Source organism: Homalodisca vitripennis, chromosome 5 (genome assembly GCF_021130785.1).
Source record: "Homalodisca vitripennis isolate AUS2020 chromosome 5, UT_GWSS_2.1, whole genome shotgun sequence".
Lineage (NCBI taxonomy): Eukaryota > Metazoa > Arthropoda > Insecta > Hemiptera > Cicadellidae > Homalodisca > Homalodisca vitripennis.
The window spans coordinates 31,234,786-31,261,035 of record NC_060211.1 but is presented as its reverse complement, the minus strand read 5'-3'; the positions used below and the strand labels follow the sequence as shown (position 1 = coordinate 31,261,035).

The following is a 26,250-nucleotide window of genomic DNA, read 5'->3' as shown; positions in this document are numbered from 1 at the left end:
TAGGCGTGGCCTAAGAATGAGGCTTGTATTTTAGTATACTAGACCATGTAGTGAATGTGTACAGAAAGTTTTATCAAAATTGGCTCGTACGTTTTTGAGATATGGCTGTCCATAGATTGGTTTTTGTCAGTACTAGGCCTGTAAAATCGATGTGGCTCCGGAAATAGGCGTGTCCTAAGAATGAGGCTTGTATTATTAGTATACTAGACCATGTAGTGAATGTGTGCAGAAAGTTTTATCAAAATTGGCTCGTACGTTTTTGAGATATGGCTGTCCATAGATTGGTTTTTTGTCAGCCACTAGGCCTGTAAAATCGATGTGGCTCCGGAAATAGGCGTGGCCTAAGAATGAGGCTTGTATTTTAGTATACTAGACCATGTAGTGAATGTGTACAGAAAGTTTTTATCAAAATTGGCTCGTACGTTTTTTGAGATATGGCTGTCCATTAGATTGGTTTTTGTCCAGCACTAGGCCTGTAAAATCGATGTGGCTCCGGAAATAGGCGTGCCTAAGAATGAGGCTTGTATTTTAGTATACTAGACCATGTAGTGAATGTGTGCAGAAAGTTTTATCAAAATTGGCTCGTACGTTTTTTGAGACATGGCTGTCCATAGATTGGTTTTTGTCAGCACTAGGCCTGTAAAATCGATGTGGCTCCGAAAAATAGGCGTGGCCTAAGAATGAGGCTTGTATTTTTAGTATAGTAGACCATGTAGTGAATGTGTACAGAAAGTTTTATCAAAATTGAGGCTCGTACGTTTTTGAGATATGGCTGTCCATAGATTGGTTTTTTTGTCAGCACTAGGCCTGTAAAATCGATGTGGCTCCGGAAATAGGCGTGGCCTAAGAATGAGGCTTGTATTTTAGTATACTAGACCATGTAGTGAATGTGTGCCAGAAAGTTTTTATCAAAATTGGCTCGTACGTTTTTGAGACATGGCTGTCCATAGATTGGTTTTTGTCAGCACTAGGCCTGTAAAATCGATGTGGCTCCGGAAATAGGCGTGGCCTAAGAATGAGGCTTGTATTTTAGTATACTAGACCATATAGTGAATGTGTACAGAAAGTTTTATCAAAATTGGCTCGTACGTTTTTTTGAGACATGGCTGTCCATAGATTGGTTTTTGTCAGCACTAGGCCTGTAAAATCGATGTGGCTCCGGAAATAGGCGTGGCCTAAGAATGAGGCTTGTATTTTAGTATAGTAGACCATGTAGTGAATGTGTACAGAAAGTTTTATAATCAAAATTGGCTCGTACGTTTTTTTTGAGATATGGCTGTCCATAGATTGGTTTTTGTCAGCACTAGGCCTGTAAAATCGATGTGGCTCCGGAAATAGGCGTGGCCTAAGAATGAGGCTTGTATTTTAGTATACTAGACCATGTAGTGAATGTGTACAGAAAGTTTTATCAAAATTGGCTCGTAGGTTTTTGAGATATGGCTGTCCATAGATTGGTTTTTGTCAGCACTAGGCCTGTAAAATCGATGTGGCTCCGGAAATAGGCGTGGCCTAAGAATGAGGCTTGTATTTTAGTATACTAGACCATGTAGTGAATGTGTACAGAAAGTTTTATCAAAATTGGCTCGTACGTTTTTGAGATATGGCTGTCCATAGATTGGTTTTTGTCAAGCACTAGGCCTGTAAAATCGATGTGGCTCCGGAAATAGGCGTGGCCTAAGAATGAGGCTTGTATTTTTAGTATACTAGACCATGTAGTGAATGTGTACAGAAAGTTTTATCAAAATTGGCCCGTACGTTTTTGAGATATGTCTGTCCATAGATTGGTTTTTTGTCAGCACTAGGCCTGTAAAAATCGATGTGGCTCCGGAAATAGGCGTGGCCTAAGAATGAGGGTTGTATTTTAGTATAGTAGACCATGTAGTGAATGTGTACAGAAAGTTTTATCAAAATTGGCTCGTACGTTTTTGAGATATGGCTGTCCATAGATTGGTTTTTTGTCAGCACTAGGCCTGTAAAATCGATGTGGCTCCGGAAATAGGCGTGGCCTAAGAATGAGGCTTGTATTTTAGTATACTAGACCATGTAGTGAATGTGTACAGAAAGTTTTATCAAAATTGGCTCGTAGGTTTTTTGAGATATGGCTGTCCCATAGATTGGTTTTTGTCAGCACTAGGCCTGTAAAATCGATGTGGCTCCGGAATATAGGACGTGGCCTAAGAATGAGGCTTGTATTTTTAGTATACTAGATCATGTAGTGAATGTGTACAGAAAGTTTTATCAAAATTGGGCTCGTACGTTGTTGAGATATGGCTGTCCATAGATTGGTTTTTGTCAGCACTAGGCCTGTAAAATCGATGTGGCTCCGGAAATAGGCGTGGCCTAAGAATGAGGCTTGTATTTTAGTATACTAGAACCATGTAGTGATGTGTACAGAAAGTTTTATCAAAATTGGCTCGTACGTTTTTGAGATATGTCTGTCCATAGATTGGTTTTTGTCAGCACTAGGCCTGTAAAATCGATGTGGCTCCGGAAATAGGCGTGGCCTAAAATGAGGCTTGTATTTTAGTATACTAGACCATGTAGTGAATGTGTACAGAAAGTTTTTATCAAATTGGCTCGTACGTTTGTAAGGTATGGGCCCTTTTATAGGGTTTCTCAAAACTTGCCTTTTTAATTGAGTATAGTCTTGAAAATTGCTGCTATAAAAGGGGATTATTATCATAAAAAGTACTGTTTGTTCATTTAAAATCTTTATTTGTAGTATTTATCTTCACGTTATTAATTAAATATATATTTTGTATGGTTTGAGTTGATGAACTAGGTTAGGATTCATTTAGGAACTAGTTTCCCGGTACTCTCGTTCTTTTTTTATGGATGGAATCTATGGCCAGTTTCACGTCGGTAAAATATAGGGGTAGGGTACGATAAGCGGACCCGGTTTTTTGTATCGAAATTGGCAAACGATATTACTTAATCATAACCATCGATATAATCAATCGGTACTGATGAATTATTTTAAACCATTAACTTGATTAATTTACATCAACAGCTGTAAACACTTTCAAATAATACTCGTAATGTAATATTTCAATTATTTATAAGTAACATTTTATTGTTAAAAATGAGTCAATTTTATAAAACTAAACGACGTTGCTTTGAAAGATGATAAGACATGTTTTTTGTGACTTCAACATGTTGGACTCGTACAGAAAACCCCAGTATGTGAAATTAATTTGTGGGAAACAAACAACTGTAACTGTGAGAAGAGCAAATATGGTTGTCTTCAGTTTTCCTAATTTTGGTTATAATAATTTTATTTTTTTGATCACTGTAATAATATTAAATTCATATTTTAATTTAAAATATGATTGTTATTGAGGACTATAGATACTTTTATATCGATTGATAGTGTAGGATTTGAGATGCGAATATTAGGTATCGATGATCACATTCTTCGATGTAAAAAACCGGGTCACTTATCGTCCCCTACCCAAATATAGCTTTACTTTAATTCAATTTTAAAAGCCTATAACGTAATTCAGTTCCACATCATTGTTCCAAATTAATTATAAGTAAAATCATGAGTTTGGTATTTGAGTAATGACCACAAGTACAATAACAATGTGCGTGTCTGATTTGTAACATAAGGAGTCAGACACATATATCCTTAAAAATAGTAGAATGTAACATTGTTTTGTTTTTAATATTTAATAAATAGGCTATTTATAGGCTATGTTATAAAATGTATAGCCTAATGCTTATTTTGTGTTAATATATTAATTTTTAAGATAAAAAACCAGCAGAACTATACTGTCATTTGAAATATACATATTATGTAATTTGGTTCGACATATTGTTTTCAATATTTTTAGATAGGCTATACATTTACCCAGTCATGAATATTGAGGGTTTGATTCTAACTTAATGAACATCAAATATTAAATTGTAGTGATAGCTGCTTATTATACTGCAGCCAAACACTCATTTGTAAATATCATTAAAAAGAAAACGGGTAGGGTCCAATAAGCGGACCCGGTTTTTATATCAAAAACGATTGGCAAACGATATTACTTAATCATAACCATCGATATAATCAATCAATACTGATTAATTATTTTTAACAATTAACTTAAATAATCTATATGAACAGCTGTAAACACTTTCAAATAATACAATTAAGGTAATATTTTAAATTTCACATGAGTAACATTGTGTATTAAAAATGGCTGTCAATCTTAGGAAGCTTAACGAAATTGCTTTAAAAGACAATAAAACATGTTTTTTATGGCTTCAGAATGTTGGGTTAGTACCTAAGAATCCATTATGTGATATTTGTGAAAAAGTAACAAATGTAACTGTCAGAGGAGCTAACATGGTCGTCTTCAGATGCAAAAAAGAAGGTAATGGTGGACACAACTTTAGTAAAAAAACGCACTGAAGAATAGTTTTTTTGAAGGGTCAAAGTTCAGACTGCGCAATATTGTGACTTTAATGTACTTATTTTCCAGAAATCAGACAAATTACGATTTTTTAATTCTTGAGTGTAGTTCTGATTTACACAGTCCATCTAAAAGTACGATATCTGACTGGCTGTCGTTTTGCAGGGAAGTGTGTTTTGTTTGGATAGATGATAAGTTTAATAGGGAAGAAAAGCTTGGAGGTCCTGGAGTGGTGGTGGACATTGATGAGTGTAAAATTGGTAAACGTAAAAATAACAAAGGGAGGTTGGTAGAAGGAACCTGGATTCTAGGTTTAATAGAAACTATACCGGAAGGACAAAAACGTGGGGGTAGATATAGGATAGAGATTTGTCCTGAAAACAAACGAGATGCAAAAAACTCTCATGTGGAAAGCATATTTTGGATTAAGTGATTGTGGTTTCGTCCATTTTACTGTAAACCAGAGTGAAAACTTTTTAAACCCAGCAACTGATGCCAACACTCAGACAGTTGAAAGTTCGTGGAGAGCCGTAAAACGTAGTCTAAGAAGTGGTATCCCAGCCGACCTTCTCGCAGATCACCTCTGTGAATATTTATATAGAAGAGAGGTACGGTTTTCTGAAGAGGACGCATTCAACCATTTCTTAAAAGCTGTAAAAAATTGCTACCCAGGCGAAGACATGTAGATAGTTCGACAAATTTCCGTTTCCTATTCTAATTATTTTTTGTTCTAATTTATTTTCTATTCCCAATGTTTGTTAGTTTGTTATCATTTCTTAATTATTTATGGTTTTGCTGTTTGATTGTTCTCGTTCTGTTTCATTTAGTTAAAGTTATGAGTTTCCCTGATTTTGGTTATGTTCATTTATTATTTGTTACATCATTAAATTCACATTTTAATTTAAAACATATGATTGTTATTACTTTTATATCGATTGATAGTCTATGATTCGATATGCGAATATTAGGTATCGATGATTATATTCTTCGATATAAAAAACCAGGTCCGCTTATCATACCCTACCCAAGAAAACTATTATTAATTGTATAATATTGATACTCCCAAACAAAACATAGCCTACTTCCTCACAATAAAATAGCCAGTCACAACTGGTTCTCTACTAGTAATACGTTTAGGCCTATTACTTCTTTCCATTACAAGAAAGTCATAGTATGTCATATTTATACTAAAAAGGTAGCCTAGAATGCTTTAAAAATACATCTTATTGTAAATTTTGATCCTTCAAATAGGCCTATGTGTTTTAGAAAAAAAAAACTAGCCTAGCCTACAGTTAAATTCACAACACATCTCGCTATCACACCAAAAAATGTAGTTTTTAGTATTAAACCTTTATGTTATAAAATCTCAACAGTATTTTCTTAAATAGTAATTGGTAACATTTAATTGCTGCCCCCTTTTCATATTATTTATTTATGTGTTAAATTATTTATGTATTTGGTTTTAGGTTAAATTTGTCACAGACTAAATTATCACTATTCACGCTACATACAATTGATTGTTTAGCCAGCCTCATGGAATTGCAACTGACTTTTCCAACAAAAAAACTGTCATGTTTATAGCCTATTCAGCATATTATTTTACATATGAATAGGTCTAGATAAGAAAATATTGATTTTTCCACAAATACCAACTTTTTACAACATTTACCCATTTTTACTAACTAGCAATTAGAAAAATAAATAAGTAACAAGTTATTTGGATTGATCTAATATAAAAGAGTTAATTTATTGTTCTTCCTAGCTAGGAACATCCTGTGATAGATAATATACACAAAACTAGTTTATAATTGAAGTGGTTAAATAAAAACCCCCACATTAGGTCAATAGGACAAAAAAATATAGCAGCACAGCTTAGTTTCCACAGTAAATGCTAATTTAGCTACAGTTTTATTCTCAAGAAATATGATTTTGTCTCAACAAAACTGACATCTTTGAACTAGGCTAAGATGTCACTTTATGTTGACTACCCATTTACCTTCTCATTTTGCAAAAATGTAGAAATATACATTACTTAAATGAGTAACGCATGTAGTTTTAATAAGAAAAAGAGGCAAAATCAAGCATTAAACTTAAGTAAAAAGTTATTGTAAGTTTGGCGCCCATTTCAGGACCCATTGCAGTTAGCTTTCTAAACATAGCAGTAAATCGGTCTACTATTGTTTTAAATTCTAAAAAAGTCTCATGGTAAATAACATCTATAATCACTTACCTAATAAGACGAAAACTTGTAGTTAAATCTCAAACTTACACATCGACTGAATTAACTTATTTCACTGTAAAACACAAATCAATGTTTGCAAACATCATACGTATCCAACTCAACTAACCGATCTAGGTGGTCAGAAACAAGATGGCGGAACTTTACAATATTTCTGGATAGTGTCGCTCTGTCGCAACGATTACTAAAAAACAATTCAATGCCTTCCGATAACAAGAACGTTCTTACTAGATTTGTCTATGTACTGGTTGAAAATGTAAATTGCTTTGTTCAAAAATAATAGTTTTTTTATCATGTATTAATTAATTTTTCTCATATATTGAGGTACCACCAAAACTAGTAACATATAAACAATACCTTAACCCGTTTCTTCTGCCCAAATTATTTTTTTGTCAGATTTTTTGGTGGCCTTTGGTTATTTGCTTTATTATCAGTTATTTACTATAGTTTTTAGTATGAAATATGTAAAATTAATAATAACAATAAATTATAGCATGTCGACATATGTCGACAGTGGGCATGAACGGGTGCAGTTAGAGAATAGAGGCTAATGTAGACATTTGTCGACAGTGGGAATGAAAAGGGGGTGGTTTTTAAGATAAGTTAAAAAATGAAATAATGATGCTTTTATTGTTCCATTACAGTATTTATGAATAGATTTACATATCAGAAAGGATTGTATACAGAGATTACTTCCTCAGGAAGTATGGAAAGCCTCCGCACAAAGCACATGGCATCCAACTTGACAAGTCTTGCACCGTTTCCTTGTTGCTTTGGAACACAGTGCGCAGCGAATTTGCTTTTGAACTGTTTCTAAATGATGATCTTTTCCACTGAATCGGATTTCAGGCAACACCCTACTGGATACTTTCTGGCTTGGCCGTCCTGCAGAGGATCGATGGCTTGTGCATGTTCGCATGTACGTACGGACAATGTAGCGGGTGAATCCAAGAAGATCTAATTGTTCTTCAGCCTCCTTTTGGCGTCATTCTGTATAAAATCCAAGCATTATTCATACTCACATTCAGCATGTATGCAACCATTGGCCAATACCACTTTTTGTTGCGAATAATGTAATACGGTAGGTAGATACATTTTCATCTAGCCTATCCACCCCCACCCATATTCATATTGTACCAATTGACACAGTTTGGCTGTGGCACAACGATGTGTTTTTTTATTGCTAGAGGACCAACCCTTTGCTTTCCCCTCAGGATGAACGCCTGTTGCTGTCGACGCTATAGTAAAAACACTGTTGTCCATGTATCTTACAAGTGTTTATGTTGGTGTCTGTGTCAGTTATTTGATGAAAGTACCTCTTGGTTCTTTCTTGAGATCTTGAGGTTTACGAAGAGGGGCATCCTCAACTCTGTCTACCTTATGGTCCCTGTACCATGAATATCCCCTGTTTTTTAACGCTTCAAGCAGTTTTAAAGATGTAAAGAAGATTGTCGAAAAACAAACTATATTTTCTGTCCTGTGGGAGTTCAGATATAAGATCAATGACAACTGAGCCTCCCACACACCGAGCTCAGGAATAGTTGGCTCCAGTCGCTTTGGCCCTGATACGGTTTCCGCTTGAATAGCGTAGCCTAACCTTGTAGCTAATATCCAAACTTTATATCCGAATCGGATAGGCTTCCCATGGATATGTTTGTTTCAACCCGTGCCTTCCAAAATAAGGTACCATGGATTCATCAATGGATAAGTAAATGTCACCTGGGAAGTAACGAAGCCATCGCTCGTTCAGCATGCACATAACAGAGCGAACTTTGGCAAACTTGTCATCTTTGTCTAATTTATCATTTTCACCAGAAGTGAATGTTTTTTTCAAGATATTCTGAAAACGATTACGTGAAATTGCACGTGAAACTGCTTCATGATGTGTGTCCTCTGCCGTTTTCCCAGTACATTCTGTAACGAGCCATAGTGTTGTATCCTGATAGAAAAAGAATGGCGAAAAACAGACGTATTTCATTTTTTGATGTAGAAAAGTTTATGTTTCCTTTTTCTAGGGAATATTGATTAGTGCAATAAACAATGTACTTCTACGACCTCGTCATTAAAGAACATTTCAAACAGTTCTACAGGAGAATAATCATTTGACAAGAAATTCGCACGAGTAAACTCTATAGAGCTTACATCTGCAATGTCTTTTTCTTCCCATGTACGTTTTGACTTATTTCCTTTCACCTTCTTTTTTGTTCTAACATCTTTTATTTGTTTTCTTTTTTTAGTTCTGCTCTCTAACGTATTTTTACTAACTTTTCCTTGGGTTTTCTTCTTCAAAAACAACATCTACGCTTACTACACTGTCATCTTCGTCCACAGGTTCCTCAAATTTCTTATCTTCTACTTGTTCCACTTCTTCTTGGTCACTTTTTTCTTCAGGTATTCCACCAATTCTTATTGTAACTAACCCATCTTCAGTTAATTTTCTTCCTATCAGCTCACCACCAGCTCTGAGTTTGGTTGCCAGATAAATGATTTATGTTGCCACTATCATCGTCATCGGAATCACAGTCACTGAGGGCTGGATTATCTGGTGGCTCAATAAAAAATGTTGGATCTATAATATTTTCACTCTCTTCCAATATATTAGCGATGTCAGCTACCGTCAACCTAAAAAAAAACAATTTGTTGTAATGGACATCGACCCCTACCGCTGGTGCCCCACTGTCGACATTTGTCGACATCAGTATTTATGATTGTAAAATCGATACCCTAAAACAATATTTTTACACGTTCAACACAGTAATACGTCATACACATATCTTATATCACTATAAATAGCGTACGGTAAATAATATTATTATTTACAAGGTTGTAATACACTTACCTGTCTATCAGTGACATAGTGAGGCTGAGAGTCAATCAGTAGAGTTGTTGACACAAAAGCACCAAACTAGCCACTGCCGCGGCGCATCAACTGCTAGTTCAGAGATACCAACATAACAGCGGGATATTAATCGTAAGAGTCCTAGACAATCAAAATTTCCCACAAAAAAATATTAAGCTGCGTGTCGACAAATGTCGACAGTGGGAAGAAACGGGTTAATAACAAATGCTATGATAGCCTAAAAACATACACGTTTCTCTTGTATCGTATAGACTTTTAAGTATACAAATACAATGTGCTGTATTAACTAGACTGTACACTGCTATTTTAAATTGTTTTTATTTACTTAGTGTTACAATTTTGTGAAGGGGACATTAATGTGATATCCATAATTTAAACGAGTCAAAATATCTAATTTTTAATTAAATTATATGTTTCATTAAATTAAACATTAGATTATTTTTATTGGATTAGTAAAACTAGGAACTTTAATTAAAAACAAATATGTGTTGTACAGGTGTTAATGTATTTTAACCCGTGCTATCGTTGATAGTTGTATCTAGGATGAATTCGGGGGATTACCATTACAAATTTTCCGTACCTCGCTGTCAAGCTGGGGTATGAGAGCACTCCCCCCCACCCCCCGGCATACGTTAAATGCTAATAATATTTTAAATTGCCGATATCACAAAAGGAATTTCAAGAAAACGATGCTATGTTAAAGAAAATAACGTAGACTCAGACAAATGGCTATATCTTAAGAAGTACAAGGCACATCCTCCACCTTTAACACAGAATCTCTACATTCTAAAATGGCTATCAGAATACATATATTTTACATAAAAATATGGGCATGTATTTGTGTTAATTAAATAATATGTGGCTTACACTTCATTTTGTTTTATTTCAAACCATGCCATCTCTGATATAATAATATTGGGATATTATGTCAACATGTATTTTTATACATCATATATTATTACATTGTATACAAATACACACATTTTGAGACATCTAATAATTAATAATTGTGTTTTTATCACCGCGGAAAGGGAAGTCCACTGCGTGCAATGCGTATAGACGCGGCAGACGCTTGACGATGAACAAATATTAACAAATATAAATTTTGAACTTCCAGTTAAATATCAATTACAACGCACGATATTTCGTTATTATAGTTGTCTAATGTTTTGTTGCCACACATAAAGAAACCACACTTAATTATACCGTTATGTAGGTAAACAATTAATGAAAAAACGTGGGGTAATTTAGGAAAATACGGAAAAAGGTCTTAGTAATATAGTTCAGTTTGGGGTAATCTTCAGATAAGTTGGGGGTAATATGGCGGCTTCAGTTGGCAACTGCGTCCACTGGCCGACGTAATGTGACTGGTGGGGCTAGGACTAGGAGGAGAAAGAAGTGTGGACGATAGAGAAAGAGGAAGACATTCTTTGTACTGAACAAATTAGTTATCTTCTCAAGGCAAGCTTTCAAGAAAATCAATCAAGGTATGGCGTTATACTATAGACCCATAATTGTTATTTATATATTATGTGACACTTGTAATTGAAACAGTTGTTTTGTTGAGTCCATACTCTTGTATTGTAGAGAAGCGAGCTAACGGTCGAGTCTAAAATTATCATTCATGGATAAGTACCTTGTAGACTAGGCCTAGGTGGAGAGTTCGTTTTCAGTATTACATAGGCTAACAATGTATTCACTTGATATATAAACAAAATTAAAGACGTAGACTGTTGTAACAAATTAATCCAGATAATTTATTTGACATAACATGACATGTATTCATGTTAGCCTAACTTAAGTTTTTATATGCCAGAATTCCATTAAGGATAACTAGACACAATCATTTCTGATTTGTATAATCTTTTCAGTGTATTTTTGACATAAAAAGCTACCTACCTATTATGTATTAAGGCTTTTCTTGTCTTAGTCACGAATAATCCTGTTATATTTTATTTAATAGGATGGTGAAATGTTGTGGGCACAAGTTGATGCCTGTCATGACATGAGTTTTCTTGAAGTATGGCGAATTGTTTTTTCTTATTTTATTATCAACTCATTCTTAGAGCAAAGTATAAAATGTGGACACAGTTCTTATAGGCTTAACGCTAAGTAAACTCTAATCATAATATATCTAAAATCTAGAATAGGCTACTAGGTCTATTTATATCTGTCAATTGTTATGATGTAGGTATCTAAATACTGAATAGAAAAAGAATTAGCATGATTTAATTTAGAAGATAATAGCCTATTAACCCTAGAACTGTTAATCGACATAATTATGTCGGTTAATGCCGCTTTTTGTGGTGTTAACCGTCAAAAATTTTGTCGATCAAAACATTCCCTCGTATAATTACTTTTTATAATATACTCCGGTAACGTATCGATATAATTCATGCACCATTGGATTCGGGAAGAAAAATGCTAAGGAACAGATGAGCTTTATTCCTCTTTGTATTATGGTTATGACGTAGCAAGCTTGTTATTTTGAACGTAAAAGAAAACGCGACGCCATTTGTTGTGACCGCCATATTGCCGCTGCCGTTCTGTATCACTTTCGTGCCGAGCTGTGGATATTTGTAAGTTTTAATAGTTTTACGCGTGTTTTAGTGTCGTATTTAATGTGTAGTGTGTTGTTTTGATGTCGTAGTAGTGTAAACATATATATTTTAGAATAAATCAATTTCTATTTACTGAAATATGTTTGAGAAATTACCGGCTTTGTGTAGGCTATGGCAAAATGACTTGGCTAAAATTCATTTCACATAGTTTGTTATTGTTTTCACTTACTAAACGTTATTTGTGTAGCACTCTTTTAGCTCTGAAGTAACTATTATTTTTGGTAAATAGATAGTTTTCGCCAAATAAAATATATATTTCTGTAATTTCTTTGGTTATATATAATAACTGTTTGGGTTATTCTGTATTTTTTAGTTCAATATCTTTAGTTATATTTATAGTTTTCTAACTACATAATCAATTTCCTATTACTTATAAACCATAATTTATAAATTTTGAGAAATAGTACAAGCCCTAGAAACTATTTTATATTTTGCTGAATGAAAATTTTTCGCAAAATTTTTGAACAATGGCCAAAATTTAACTTTTTTTTACTTTTCAAAAAATAATTTATGGTAATTATTTCATTACTACTGTATATTCTATTTTATTCTAAGTAATAAAATATGCAAAATAAACATGTATTCATAGATAAATGTTTAGTAAAACTTGTTTTAAACCAAAGTCTTACGTGTACACCCCGATTTTCAGAATTTATACGCATCGCTGCTTTTTGTTCTATAGCTTTATGATGCTTTCATAAATGTGTATAATGTTTATGTTTTTCTGAAACTAGATAAAATTTGACACAGAATGGCTATCTCACTTATAAATATTTCTCACTAAACTTCATTTGCTAGGTATATTCCCCCCCAATTTTTAAGAAATATTTTTCGTAAATTTTATATTTGATTAAAAAAAGTGTTTATGAAAATTTTTGATGGTTTAATTTTACAATATAGTGCAATTCTACGTTTAATTCTGAACACAAAAATATTACTCTTATTTATATTGCTTTTTATTTTAATATTTTTAATAATTTTTTTAAAAAAACCTGGGTAATAGGGTCCAATAAGCGGACCCGGTTTTTTATTCGAAGAATATAATCATCGTACCTAAATATTCGCATATTGAATCATAGACTATCAATCGATATAAATGTAATAACAATCATATGTTTAAATTAAAATGTGAATTTAATTATAACAAATAATAAATGAACATAACCAAAATCAGGGAAACTCATAACTTTAACTAAATGAAACAGAACGAAAACGTTTTTACTAAAAGTTGTGTCCACCATTACCTTCTTTTTTTTGCATCTGAAGACGACCATGGTTAGCTCCTCTGACAGTTACATTTGTTACCTTTCCACAAATATCACATAATGGATTCTTAGGTACTAACCCAACATCCTGAAGCATAAAAAACATATTTTATCGTCTTTTAAAGCAATTTCGTGAAAGCTTCCTAAGATTGACGGCCATTTTTAATACACAATGTTACGTGAAATTTAAAATATTACCTTGTAGGCTATTATTTGAAAGTGTTTACAGCTGTTCATATAGATTATTTAAGTTGTTAAAAATAATTCATCAGTATCGATTGATTATATCGATGGTTATGATTAAGTAATATCGTTTGCCTATTTCGATATAAAAAACCGGGTCCGCTTATTGGACCGTACCCAAAAAACCTTGCACGAAGTCCAAAACAGCCCGACACTACAGGATGAAATGACCGCCACTTCTAGGGTTAACTAGTAGGGCCAGGCTTACTTAAATAAATCTTGGCCCAGTTGTAACAATTTCTTAGCCCTTCCCACGTATTGTAGGAAATCTCGCATGGTTAAATTGGATTATATTGCATATGACGGGAAATCTCGTAATTTGCATTTGATATCAATGAGGTTAATGGCCGACTGGGAAAAACACGATTTTCACGTTTCAATGTATTTTGTTCATCCTCCTGAACAAAAAATAGTGGGTGGAAATCACAAATCCTAACTTTTTTTAATCATTTAAGTTTAAATGTAAATTTGTTGTTATATTTGTGAACTGTGTATGATTTGTGTGTTATTTATTTTTTTCAGTTATCTGCTTCTGATAACTTATCTGACAGGATCCTCTCTTGACCGTGAAACCTGGAATAAGTCTTGGGTACGGTCCAATAAGCGGACCCGGTTTTTTATATCGAAGAATATAATCATCGATACCTAATATTCGCATATCGAATCATAGACTATCAATCGATATAAAAGTAATAACAATCATATGTTTAAATTAAAATGTGAATTTAATGATAACAAATAATAAATGAACATAACCAAAATCAGGGAAACTCATAACTTTAACTAAATGAAACAGAACGAAAACGTTTTTACTAAAGTTGTGTCCACCATTACCTTCTTTTTTTGCATCTGAAGACGACCATGTTAGCTCCTCTGACAGTTACATTTGTTACCTTTCCACAAATATCACATAATGGATTCTTAGGTACTAACCCAACATCCTGAAGCCATAAAAAACATATTTTATCGTCTTTTAAAACAATTTCGTGAAGCTTCCTAAGATTGACGGCCATTTCAATACACAATGTTACGTGAAATTTTAAATATTACCTTAATTGTATTATTTGAAAGTGTTTACAGCTGTTCATATAGATTATTTAAGTTGTTAAAAATAATTCATCAGTATCGATTGATTATATCGTTGGTTATGATTAAGTAATATCGTTTGCCAATTTCGATATAAAAAACCGGGTCCGCTTATTGGACCCTACCCTAAGTCTTAATTTTGTTCACCATGAAAACCCTTAAATAAGCTGTGAATTCAGTGTACAAACCGTAAAAATCTCAACAACTTGCGATTAAAGAATTAACAATCGTCATGCTGTGACTTTCGTAGGGCCTGGTTCATACGTGAGCAAGAATCACACAAGCCTAACCACAACGACCGGTCTTGGTGCTATTTACTAGTGTACCAGATTAAATGGAGCGGTTTACTTGAACGAGCGCAAGGTGGCCGACTGCTGGGTGTAGGAGCGACGATCGTAAACAACTGTTACTACTGCTAAATCCAACAGCGGTGTTTTGCTTTCCCAGGACGTAGTAGTGTTTGGGGAAGCATTGAATGGTTTACACTGACTACTAGTTGTCGCAGTCGATGGCGAACCTCGTGGCTGTGCAAAATTTTTTCGAATATGGATCTCGGTGGATTCCGTTGGGGAGGATTCCATAGATTACGTATAAGATTAGCATTTTATTTGCCATATGGCAAACAATTCTATGTCGAACACACCAGCATTCATATTACAAGAAAAGTGGAGATTCCGCCACTATTGGCGATCAACTGGCAGACCCTCTGAATCCTTCGCCCACATCTATACTATGTCGCTGCTGTTGGCTACGACCCTGTAGTGGTGGGCGGTTATTTGCGATCGTCGTGCCTGCACTTTGCAGTTGACTGTGATCGACCAGGTCGCGCTCGCTCTTGTGAATCGCTCCATAATGTGATTCAGTGTGCTACTTACGCAGGTCTTACACAGGCTACAACAAGCTGAACTCGGCTTTTCGTTCTCTTTCACCGACTGCTTGTCTGTTGGACTTATGGAGTTGTAAATAATGGGTGAGCGTCGGTGCTTTCACACAGAATGGCCGATTTCAGTGTGTAGCGCCTAAATGCACCACGAGCATGTGCAGTGGCACAGCACTCGTGGCATTTATGGCGTTGCCGGTTCTCTCATCTCAACTCAGCTTGAATACAGGTATTTCATTTCAGTTCTGATGATATTAACATTGTTTTACTGTTAAAAATGTGTTGACTTAAACTTTGTATACTCATATATAATATATAGCTTATTATAGAAGTAGAGTGTAATTCTTTGTTTTGGAATCAAGAAATAAGTTAATGTACCATACTTGTTCGTTGAATGATTTTTCGGACATTTGTTAATAATATTTTAAAATTCTGGAGTCTTCCCTAAGCTCTTGAGTGTAGTAGCATTAGATAAAACGGACTTGATAGAAACCTGGAACTCAATATATAATAAACTCTAAACTGTCTTGGCACTTTTCAGTCTCTTCTGTGTTGACAAATTACAAAACAGGGAAGCATTAGAAAAAGTACAAAATATTCTTCATTGATGCTGTTTCATTGAGAAACTACTGCTGAATGAGGCGGGGAAGGGGAACTTGAGTCGCAATAAAACGCTGAAACCTGTCTTGGCCGTCTAAAAGGGTCCCGCGATATCTCTGCCACAGCCGACAGCTTTTATTTGCGTTTCATCCGCATTATTTTTGTGTCCTGTGTGAAATCGCGGCAGGACCGATCGTCGTAATTTGGCTTGTGTAACTCTTGCTCGTGTGAACCGCTCATACGGGCCATTTAATAGTAAGAGGTCTGATATGACCAAGCAGGGAATTTTATCCCCTTTTATGTTCAAACCATACCGCTGGAAGCACACTGCCCATTGCTGGTGTCGTAAGATTTAAAATCAATGCCTATTTTGTAGATGCATCTATCTATTTATGCATACATTTACGACATCGTTAGTGAGATGTGGAAAAGCTTTAAATACTTTCACCATTTTTTCCGCGTCTGGGAAATGAAACACATGTATTCAAGCTGTGTTGAGACGTAATAACCAGTAACACCATAATTGCCGAGCACTAAGCCACTGCACGCACTCGTGGCGCGTTTTGGCACTAAATATCAGCCACCCTGTGTCAAAAACACAATCTTGTTCTGTTTTAATTCGTAATGTTTATAAAGACTATCGACTGAAATTACCATTTTTGTACTGTAAAAGCCGTTAATTTTATTATGATTGAGTGTACAATAGTTTAATTTAGTGCTCCATCCACCGGTCCATCCAGTCCATTCAACATTGGCGTCTACTTGTATTCTAAAGGCTCGTTAATTCTAATTCAGTTAATTAATTAGTTTTGAAAGATTTTTATGTTTGATTGTATATTATGTGTGCAGTAACAATATTAAGAAATTAATTTATTCCTTTTTAATTGCTTATTGTGTTTTTTTTTAATGACATAAGTTTGTTGTGTAATCATGTGTTATTTTAAATCAAGAATAGCTATTTTTATGTGATCGGAAGTTACCACGTGTCATGTAAGTTTATATTTTGTACATACGAATTTATGGTTACGTTAGTTTTGCTTATTTATTAAACTTTTGTTTGTTTTTTATACTATTATTGGTTTGTTGAAAGTTTAGTCAATTTGTACGCGTTATTTTAAAATGTATTTTTACCACACCGGAAACGAGATTCGCTTTATTAGCCTGTTGCTATTGTGATAGAATGCTCTGGAATTTCGATTGATTGTCAGAAACAGTTACGCTCCGGTGTTTATTTAGTGGATAGAGTACGATAAGCAGACCTGGTTTTTTTATATTGAAATTATCAAACAATATTTAATTCTTATACACATCGATATAATCAACCAATATTAATTAATTTTAATAATAACTAAATAATTTTTTCACATTCTAAACACAATTTATTCTATAAGTAACTTCTTTTAAATAAAAAAGATATTTATTTAACTTAGAAAACTAAACAAACTAACGCTTAGAGATGATTTACTCTGTCTTTCTCGGTTTCAAGATGTTTGTTTTGTTGTTACATTTTCTTTATTTTTGAAATTACATTTTTCCTGTCACCTTTCTTAATTTTATTGTTTAGTAAATGGTTATGGTTCCTTTATTATTATTGATATTAATTAGTCTAATTGTTTAAACTATTTTCAACTAGATTCAAACTTATTAATTTGAAACATGTGGCTTTAATTTAGTATTTTAGATACGTCTATATTGATTGATAGTTCTGTTATTTGATATATAAAGTATCTTTGATTGTAATAAGCGATATAAAAACCGGGTCTGCTTATCGTATTCTGCCCTATGTAGCTACCGACCACCATTTTGGAGTGTACGCAGGTGCATTTGATGGTTTTTCCTTATGGGGAGAGTGCTATTGCAACTCTTGAGACCGGTGTGTAAACTTTGTTCCTGTGTAATGTAGGACTTCTATTTCTTTGAAATAGTGATCGTATTTGTGTTTACAGTGAATTCTTTTTAGTTTGATATTAAACTAACCATAAAAATGGCTAACCCAATATGATGAAAACTTCGATTAATTTGTCAGTGACATTATAAAACGTAGGCTACAAAGAAATATAAAAATCTGTAACAAAATTCAGGATTTTTTTTATTTGCAATAACTTCAGTAACCTAAATTTTAATATAGCATGCTAGGGGAATGTACAGTAATACATATATATATATAACCCTCTCCCACTCGCAAGGCATGAATCGGCACGGCCACCACATAGCTACTGCAGCTTAAACGGCACAGATCGGCACGCACTGCTCTACCCACTAGAGCCGATAAGTTCTGCTCTCGAGTAGCAATATTTTGTACTACTACGGATTGTTCGCTATCAGGAGACCATTCACTTTACTTTTACAGTAGATTTATTCTATTATTTTGCTATTTATATTAGTTGTGAGGAAACAATGGCGGGTTGTAGTCGTACACTTCGTGACAATGAAATCGATATCGTTATTAGTAGTGATTGCGACGATTCAAGTGAATGTAGTGATGTAACAGAGCCTTGTGAAGTGGTTGGTGGCATTGATGAGGTAGTTCAGAGTGATCACAGTGGCAGTGACGGTGAACTAGACAATGACCTTCACCAAGTAACTGCGCAACAAACCCCGCGCCACCGGCGCCCAGCTGTCCGTGTGCCCCCTCCCTGATCTCGTACAGTCAACTTCATTTAACCAATATATATAGTAAAATAATTAATATATACTGCGGTGTTCCAAGGTGTGAATCCTCTAGGGTTGTCTCGAAATGGATTCGCGCGGAGCATGGGAGAAGGTGGAGGTTGCATCCGGGTTTGAGAGTGAGTAGAATAGTATTACAGTCACCTTCCTCCAAGGTCAATGTCTTCTAAGATCATTGGTCTCATTACGGGGCATGGTCACCTGAGGAAGCATCTACACAGAGTTGGCATCCTTCAGGAGGATCCGCTCTGTGGAACGTGTAATGAGCAGGAGGGGACTGCTGAGCACCTGCTCTTTGATTGCCCTGCAATAGCAAGAGAGCGGTATGCCATCTTTGGTAGCTTGGACAGGGGTGGTGAATTTTCCCAGGAGGACTTGATAGGTTGTTTTCGGCGGTTTGTTGAACTGCTGAAGTTGTAGACTGGTAGGCCTCATGGTGTTTCCGGGGTGCGCAAAAAGCCCTTGAGGCTTAAGTGCATGGCAGTAGGGCCGCCCCAAGGAAAAAAAAAAAATATATATGTATATATATATATATAATTATAGTTAATTACAATGACAGAACGTGTGTAAGTTGAGGCGCCGCGTATTTTTACCGAGCGCGACCGGCAGAGCGAATTAATTGAGGTTAGAAGCACCATGAGCGGGAACTCACCATGAGCACTGGAAACAATGCGAGCGGGAGAGGGTTAACGTTCTAAGGGTTAAAGTGATATTTTGTACATTAATTGCCAGGGAAGTTAACAGCTGGAGTTGCCAATCATAATTTCAACATTATTAACTTATCCTGCTTGTCCTACTTAATTAAACTATATTCATTTAGGGAGTGCCGTATAATAAGCGGCCATAACGACAATCAAGTCATCGATGTTTCTGATTATCTATAATACTGGACAAAAAAAACAAAATCAGGATCCGAATAACATAATAGGTGTTTCATATTATACAGTAGTAGTATAGTTCAGGGTGCTTTGGTATTTTTCTGAGGATACCATTTTTTTTTTAAAGTTTTCCATACTGGTGGCCTAAGAAAACTACATTATTAGAAAGACTTATTAGACTTTACTTGGAAATAACAGACTTATTTATTAAGAATAGACTCACTGAAAATGACATATTATTATGTCGATTGTTACTTGTTTTGTGCCTCCACAAAGGAAGCGATGTCGCGAGAGGAGGCTACACGGTATATCTACTACTGTTATTATGCTATATAAGTAGGTAAATACATACATACATAATTTAAATGTGAACAGTTAAAATACTGGTTAGAAATGCCCCTGGCCATCAGTGTGAGCTACGATAACGCCTTCACCACCATCTCACACTTTTGGTGAATAAGGGAAAAACATATCTCTAGATATTACCTAAATTTAAGCTCCGATCATGTGAGGACTTATGAAAATTATTTTTAACTTTGGTACTAATAATAACATATTATTTATGTTAACCAAATGTAAAACATTCACGTAAATATAGGTTATAAGAAGTAGTAGATAGGGACAGAGTAGCCTCTTCTTCACAGGCATCACTTTCTTTTGGGATGCAGAAAATGACATTTGATTGTCATAACAACATGTAATTTTCTAAGTAAGTCAGAAGTCCATTCTTTCTAACAACGAAGATTTTTAAGATCTACAGCAATAAAAACTTTACAAAAAAATAGTCACCAGAAAACCAAAGTACTTAGTTCAGCTTTGTTTTTATTTTTTAAATGTTAATAATTTAAAGGTATAAATATATGTGCAATTATTAGATGTAACAAAGCACTTTGAAACTTATTTAGTCCTTAGTATTGTAATGGACAAATGTGTGTGACAGTTTGAAACATAAAATAATTTAGCCTATCCTAGCAATAAATAATTTGCTGAGCATTGGCAAATCCTGTGACTTTTGGGCGTGGAAAATTTTTATTTGAAACACTTCAGTGTTGTTTTGGTTTATACAGAACCATAAAATTTGGTTGAGCATCATTGAAGTCTATCACTCAGTAAGCAGGCACAATTTCCTTCTTTATCTGCCAGGAGGGAGAGGATGTAAAATTTTGTTTTTATGATATTTGTTTATCTGACCGCAGGACATCTTGAGAATAAAATGAGCTATAGTCTTGAAATTTCGCATGCAACCTTTAAGCATGTTACTTGACACTATGTGTGGTGTACCTTATAATAGTTTATCATCACATTGTATAAATTAAAGTCACTTTGTTTGTTGGGCTGTTTGTGCATCAATATTTTATGAACTACTCAACGGAGTTTTATACGGTTTTCACTGTCGGCTTTGTTATGAACTAGGGCAAAAACATAAAAACAAAATTATTAGCCCCGTATTAGATTTATTGTGAGTTTCATTATGATTTATTTGATTGAAAAATAATGAAGATCTGTCCAAAATTGAGGTTTTCCTAAACCTTGTGTGTTTGTACTAGCTTTAACCTTTTGTCTAGTAATCCCGCAACAAGTTTGGGAGCGGCCACATAAAACACTTTTTAGGGCACTCTTACCAAGAAAATACCAACCAGTCAAGGGTCAAAGAAAGTCCCTCCAAATCGGTCGCTGCATACGATAAAACAACGGCATCAGATTGTTAATTAAATATTGTTATAAATTGCAATCTGATGAACGAAATTGTTAATGCATGTGTGTAAGACACTTGGCATTGGCTTCCTCTAACACTTCCTCTATCTTGTTTAGGATAGACAACACTTTAGAGTAGCTGAAGGAATAAAAACGGAGGGACAGTGCACTAACATGATTTTACAAAACATTTCCAAACTTCTGCATAATGATAATCATAGGACCTCATCACATTACATTATAAGTGGTTTGACTATGAAATTTGACTACAAGTCCTTCACATTGCTCAAAAATAGAAGTGCTAACTCAGATCTTTTAGTATATAATCAAACATCATGGAATGTTACACAGGAATTTGACTTATTTTATTGTTGCTTCCAAAAACTGTTACATTCTCAGACTTCAGGATCCTGAAAGACTGCTCTTTAAACATAAGTCAAATTATTTTTAAATGATCCAGGAGATTAGAATATATTTCAGTAATCATTACACATCTCAGCAGTGGTTTGTTTGTCATAAAAAAACATGCCAATGATATCATTGTTATTCAGCAGGAATTTGCATGTGAAGCCACGTATAACTAGTTTGTATATAAAAATGTACACAGAGTCAAGACTGCCCTGAAAATGAAATTAAAAATTAATTATATAGATGTTTATTTGTGTTTCAACTATAATTAATTGTGGTTTGCTTAAATCATTTGTTCAGTTTAAAAATTAATGCTGACGGTGTCTACAATTTATCTTTGGAAATAAACAAATGAAAGAAGTTTGTTTGGCCACAGAAGAATTCAACAGTGCTGATTGTGGCAACTAGTATGGAACGGTAAATTTAACTGAACCTTTCAGTATGTGTGGCATGTGCTCCTAATGGAATTACTTTATTTATAGCAGCCGCATTTCATCTAAACCCTCTTAGATTATTTTATAGGTCACTTTAATTTTAAACATAATATATTATCTAGCTATGTTTATCAGCAGCATGTAAACAAATTTGAGAGGTATTATTGTGTAATTAATTGTTGTTTACATAGATTATTTTAGCATTCTAACATTTTTATTTGGGTTGTCAGTTTATTTGTCAGAAATATTTTTACAATTTGTGTTTCTTCTGTACAATATATTCTTAACAATTTAATCCCAGAAATAAAAATTAAAAAGTTCCGTTACTTTCTATATTACCTAAAAAACTAATTCATCAGAGTATAATTTTGAGGAATCTATTTTAAAGGGATTGAATAACTAATTAATGCTCTCCTTTGTATTGCCTTATATAATGAAGTACAAGGTGATATAAAGTTTAACTATGAGTATGAATTATTGTGAATTAAATGCCACCTTCGTGTATAAACCAATTATACAAAAAGGTTTAACTTTTCAATACCTGCAGTCAATTAATTTTTGTGTTGAAATTTGTGTTGTGTTTGTGCTGAAAATATTTTCCCTAGTAGCATTAAATTTCTTAATAAAGATGGTCGTTCAAAAATGATTGTTTGAGAATAAGAATAAGCTAATGCTAGGTAGTTTAAACTCCGGCTGTCCTGGGTATATTCTAACCGCTTACAATATTTGAAGCCTAGTAAATGCTAGGATGAAACTTATTGCAATCGTAACAGCAGGCGTCCTCTTCTCTGGTGCACTCTTGTATCTTTTACATTCTCTGTTATGTTTAAGAATAACAGGATGTTTGTGATTAGTTTGGCTGAAAACGCAAAGTCAAAGTGAATCTCTTTTGTCATGACTCTTGAAGATTTGAATTTGATATTGGTTTTTATATTCGTGGGCATATTTGCTTGTATGTCAGTTTTGAGTATTTCATATTTTATTCTATAGGCTTTCTTTTTAATTTTATAAAATTCGTCGGTTTGATAACAGGTAACAAATTAATAATTGGTAATTTTGCTAAACAAATTAATAATTGGTAATTTTGCTAAGAATATGACATTTTACTTTACAAATATGACACTTAACACCATTTATATTTACATATTTGTATTTGCAGTTATATATTGTTATATCTCATTGCAATTCATTTGTTCTCATTCACTCATGGGAGCAGTTTTGAGTTGTCGTTTTCTTCCTCTTATCCGTCCTCCTTAAACTTGTCGTTATGATATCTGGAACGTTATTTAATGGATACATGGGTACAGTTTGCGAGTATTGTAAAACTTTTCTTTACCTCTCCTAATACTCTTTCAATAATCACTCTTTCTATTGCGAACGTTAAGTTAAAAGATGTTTTTTGGGGATTTCTAAGGGGCTGAAAAGGATTTATTAGCTAGGTATAAATTCCATAGCCTGAATGCGCCAATAGACAAAACACACCTTTGTAATGAGAAATATCATTTCTAATGGGGATTCTCCAAATTCTGGCATCATGCACACTACCAAGCTACTCTCTAGAGACACATGTAATTATTTACTGTTATCACGTCACAGGCTGGTTGAATATTGATGCTTGGACAACCTTTTCTGTTTATATATTCATCTTCGAACATGGAAGTTTTTTTATTTCTTGACGAGAACAATCTGAAGCTCCAATCGGGTTTGTCATAAAAAGCTGGCCTTGTTCATGGCTTGTCCAGTTAAAGAAAATTTAATCTATTTGTTGAGGTTTTCAATCATTTGAACCATAACGTGGTGATTGGTTTATGTCACTGTACTTCGATGAACTCCTACATCGTTAGCCACTTCACTCTGGAAAAATGTAATACAGGATGTTAAAATGTAATAAGTATTTAAAATAAAAAATCGTAAATAAAAAAAAAACACAAACACGTTTGTGACCTGGATCAGCACAGTAGTGCAATATTACCATTTGCCGTAACCAGCATAGTGATCTGTCTTGTATTTCCTCATGCTCAGGCAAAAACCCTTATGTTAAAAATCTACAGTATTGTTTACAATTGCATATTTCCCTGTGTTTGTGGTAGGTTTTTACCAAACTTGCATGAACATCACCATGATTGCACGTGATTAAAAGCTAGCATGAGAGAAACTGTTAGAACATACTAACAGTTTCTAGTAAATACTAATCTTATTCATCAAAACAGCCTTGAAAATACTAGGCATATATATATATATATATATATATATATATATATATATATATATATCTTATTAGAATATTCTAGCCTTAAGCAAATTGTTAAATTGTTATTTACCTAAGAGGTAGAATATTCTCGGAAACTAGTAGTAAAAACAAGTATGAGTTTTTATTCACCTAACTGGATGTTTGATGAGCTACATTTGTTTGTGTTTGCTTTTTATAAAACAAGTAAATAATAAACATTTGTATGCTTAAAATTATTAGATTTTTAGTTCATATTATTACAATTTTTAAAATTTTTTAGTGTGCTATCTAAAATAAATTCATATTTTTAATGTTAAACCATTATGTCAGTATGTTTTACCCATAGATTGCATACCAATATCCCAGCATTAGTTTGCAGTGAGTATTCATACTGTACAACTAAGATTCTCTGGAGATTGTGCTAACTGTAGATGTACTCCATAGTATTGAATTGCACAGCAGTGCTGGGTGAACATTCAACTTGAAGATAACAGTATAGAGGCCACAATGAATAGAAATCTATGCACAAGGAACTTGAACCGTCTTAAATCACTCCTTGCACAACAGAAAAACTGGGACAGTGTACACCAGAGCACTGAATGCAGAGACAGCTTACAGCATATTCAATGCGATCCTACAAAGCAGCTTTGGAACACACATGCCCTAGAAGAAAATCAAACAACAGATACAGAAAAGTAGGACAAGCATATCATGTACTATGATCAAGAAGTTAAAACTCTCAGGGAAGACTTCATCAGAGCATTGAACAAACATGAAACAACAGGCAACATACGGGACAGAGCAGAGATGATCACCAAAAAGAAAAGTTATGATCTGAAACTGAGAAACCTAAGACAAACTTCAACAGCTGAATTCATCGAACAGTCCCGACAATAAATCAAAAGCCTTATGGCAGATATAATAAACTCAGAAAGAAGAGGGAAAAAAGAAAGGAATAAAAATACAAAAATACAGCTGAAAATCAACAATCAAATGACCAGTGATCCCGCAGAGGTGGCTGAACACCTGAACACTGAACACATTCTTCACCCAGATAGCTGAAACCACCCTTCAACAACACTCGGACTTACCAGAGAAAGTCAATGATGTGATCAACCTACAAACATTAGGGAAAACACCCATCAAGAGCTCCTTTTGAGTAGAACCACCCCTAAAGAAGTGGAAGATATAATTGACTCCCTAAAATCCAAATCCTCAAGTGGTGTCGATGACTACTCATCAAAGATGGTGAAACACCTCAAAAATGAATTGACAGCCCCCCTGGCAGGCATAATAAATAAATCCTTTCAAGATGGTCACTTTCCCTCAAGACCTCAAAATAAGCCACAAAGTATACCCTCTGCACAAAAAAGGAGAAACGACAGAACTCAAAACTATAAGACCGATCTCTTTGATATCGACATTCTCCAAAAAATAATCGAAAAAATAGCACTGAGAAGACTTTATGAGCCACCTCAACCACCAACATCTTGTAACAGAAAGCCAACACGGATTTTTAAGAGGTAGGTCAACGACCCTCTGACATAGTGAGCCTGGTAGAGTTTTCTTGCAGAACAAATTGACAAAGGAAATTTTGTCACAGCTGTATTTTCTAGACTACAGCAAGGCCTTCGACTGCCTAGGGCATGAATTAATCTCAGAAAAACTAGAAGGCCTTGGAGTAAGACATTTGTCAAAAAGCTGGTTCATAAGCTACCTGAAAGGGCGAACGCAGGTCACA

General features: G+C 34.3%; 2 protein-coding genes across 2 annotated transcripts in view; one reads left to right on the top strand and one right to left on the bottom strand.

Moving 5' to 3' along the window:
• Positions 1-6,824, bottom strand: part of LOC124361928 (double-strand-break repair protein rad21 homolog) — a 30,778-nt gene extending 23,954 nt beyond the window's left edge. Inside the window, exon 1 of the mRNA XM_046815992.1 lies at positions 6,631-6,824. The gene's annotated coding sequence lies outside the window, so the exon portion shown is untranslated. The remainder of the gene's footprint in view (positions 1-6,630) is intronic.
• Positions 6,825-10,828: 4,004 nt separating this feature from the next.
• Positions 10,829-26,250, top strand: part of LOC124361927 (S-phase kinase-associated protein 1) — a 37,817-nt gene continuing 22,395 nt past the window's right edge. Inside the window, exon 1 of the mRNA XM_046815991.1 lies at positions 10,829-10,986. The gene's annotated coding sequence lies outside the window, so the exon portion shown is untranslated. The remainder of the gene's footprint in view (positions 10,987-26,250) is intronic.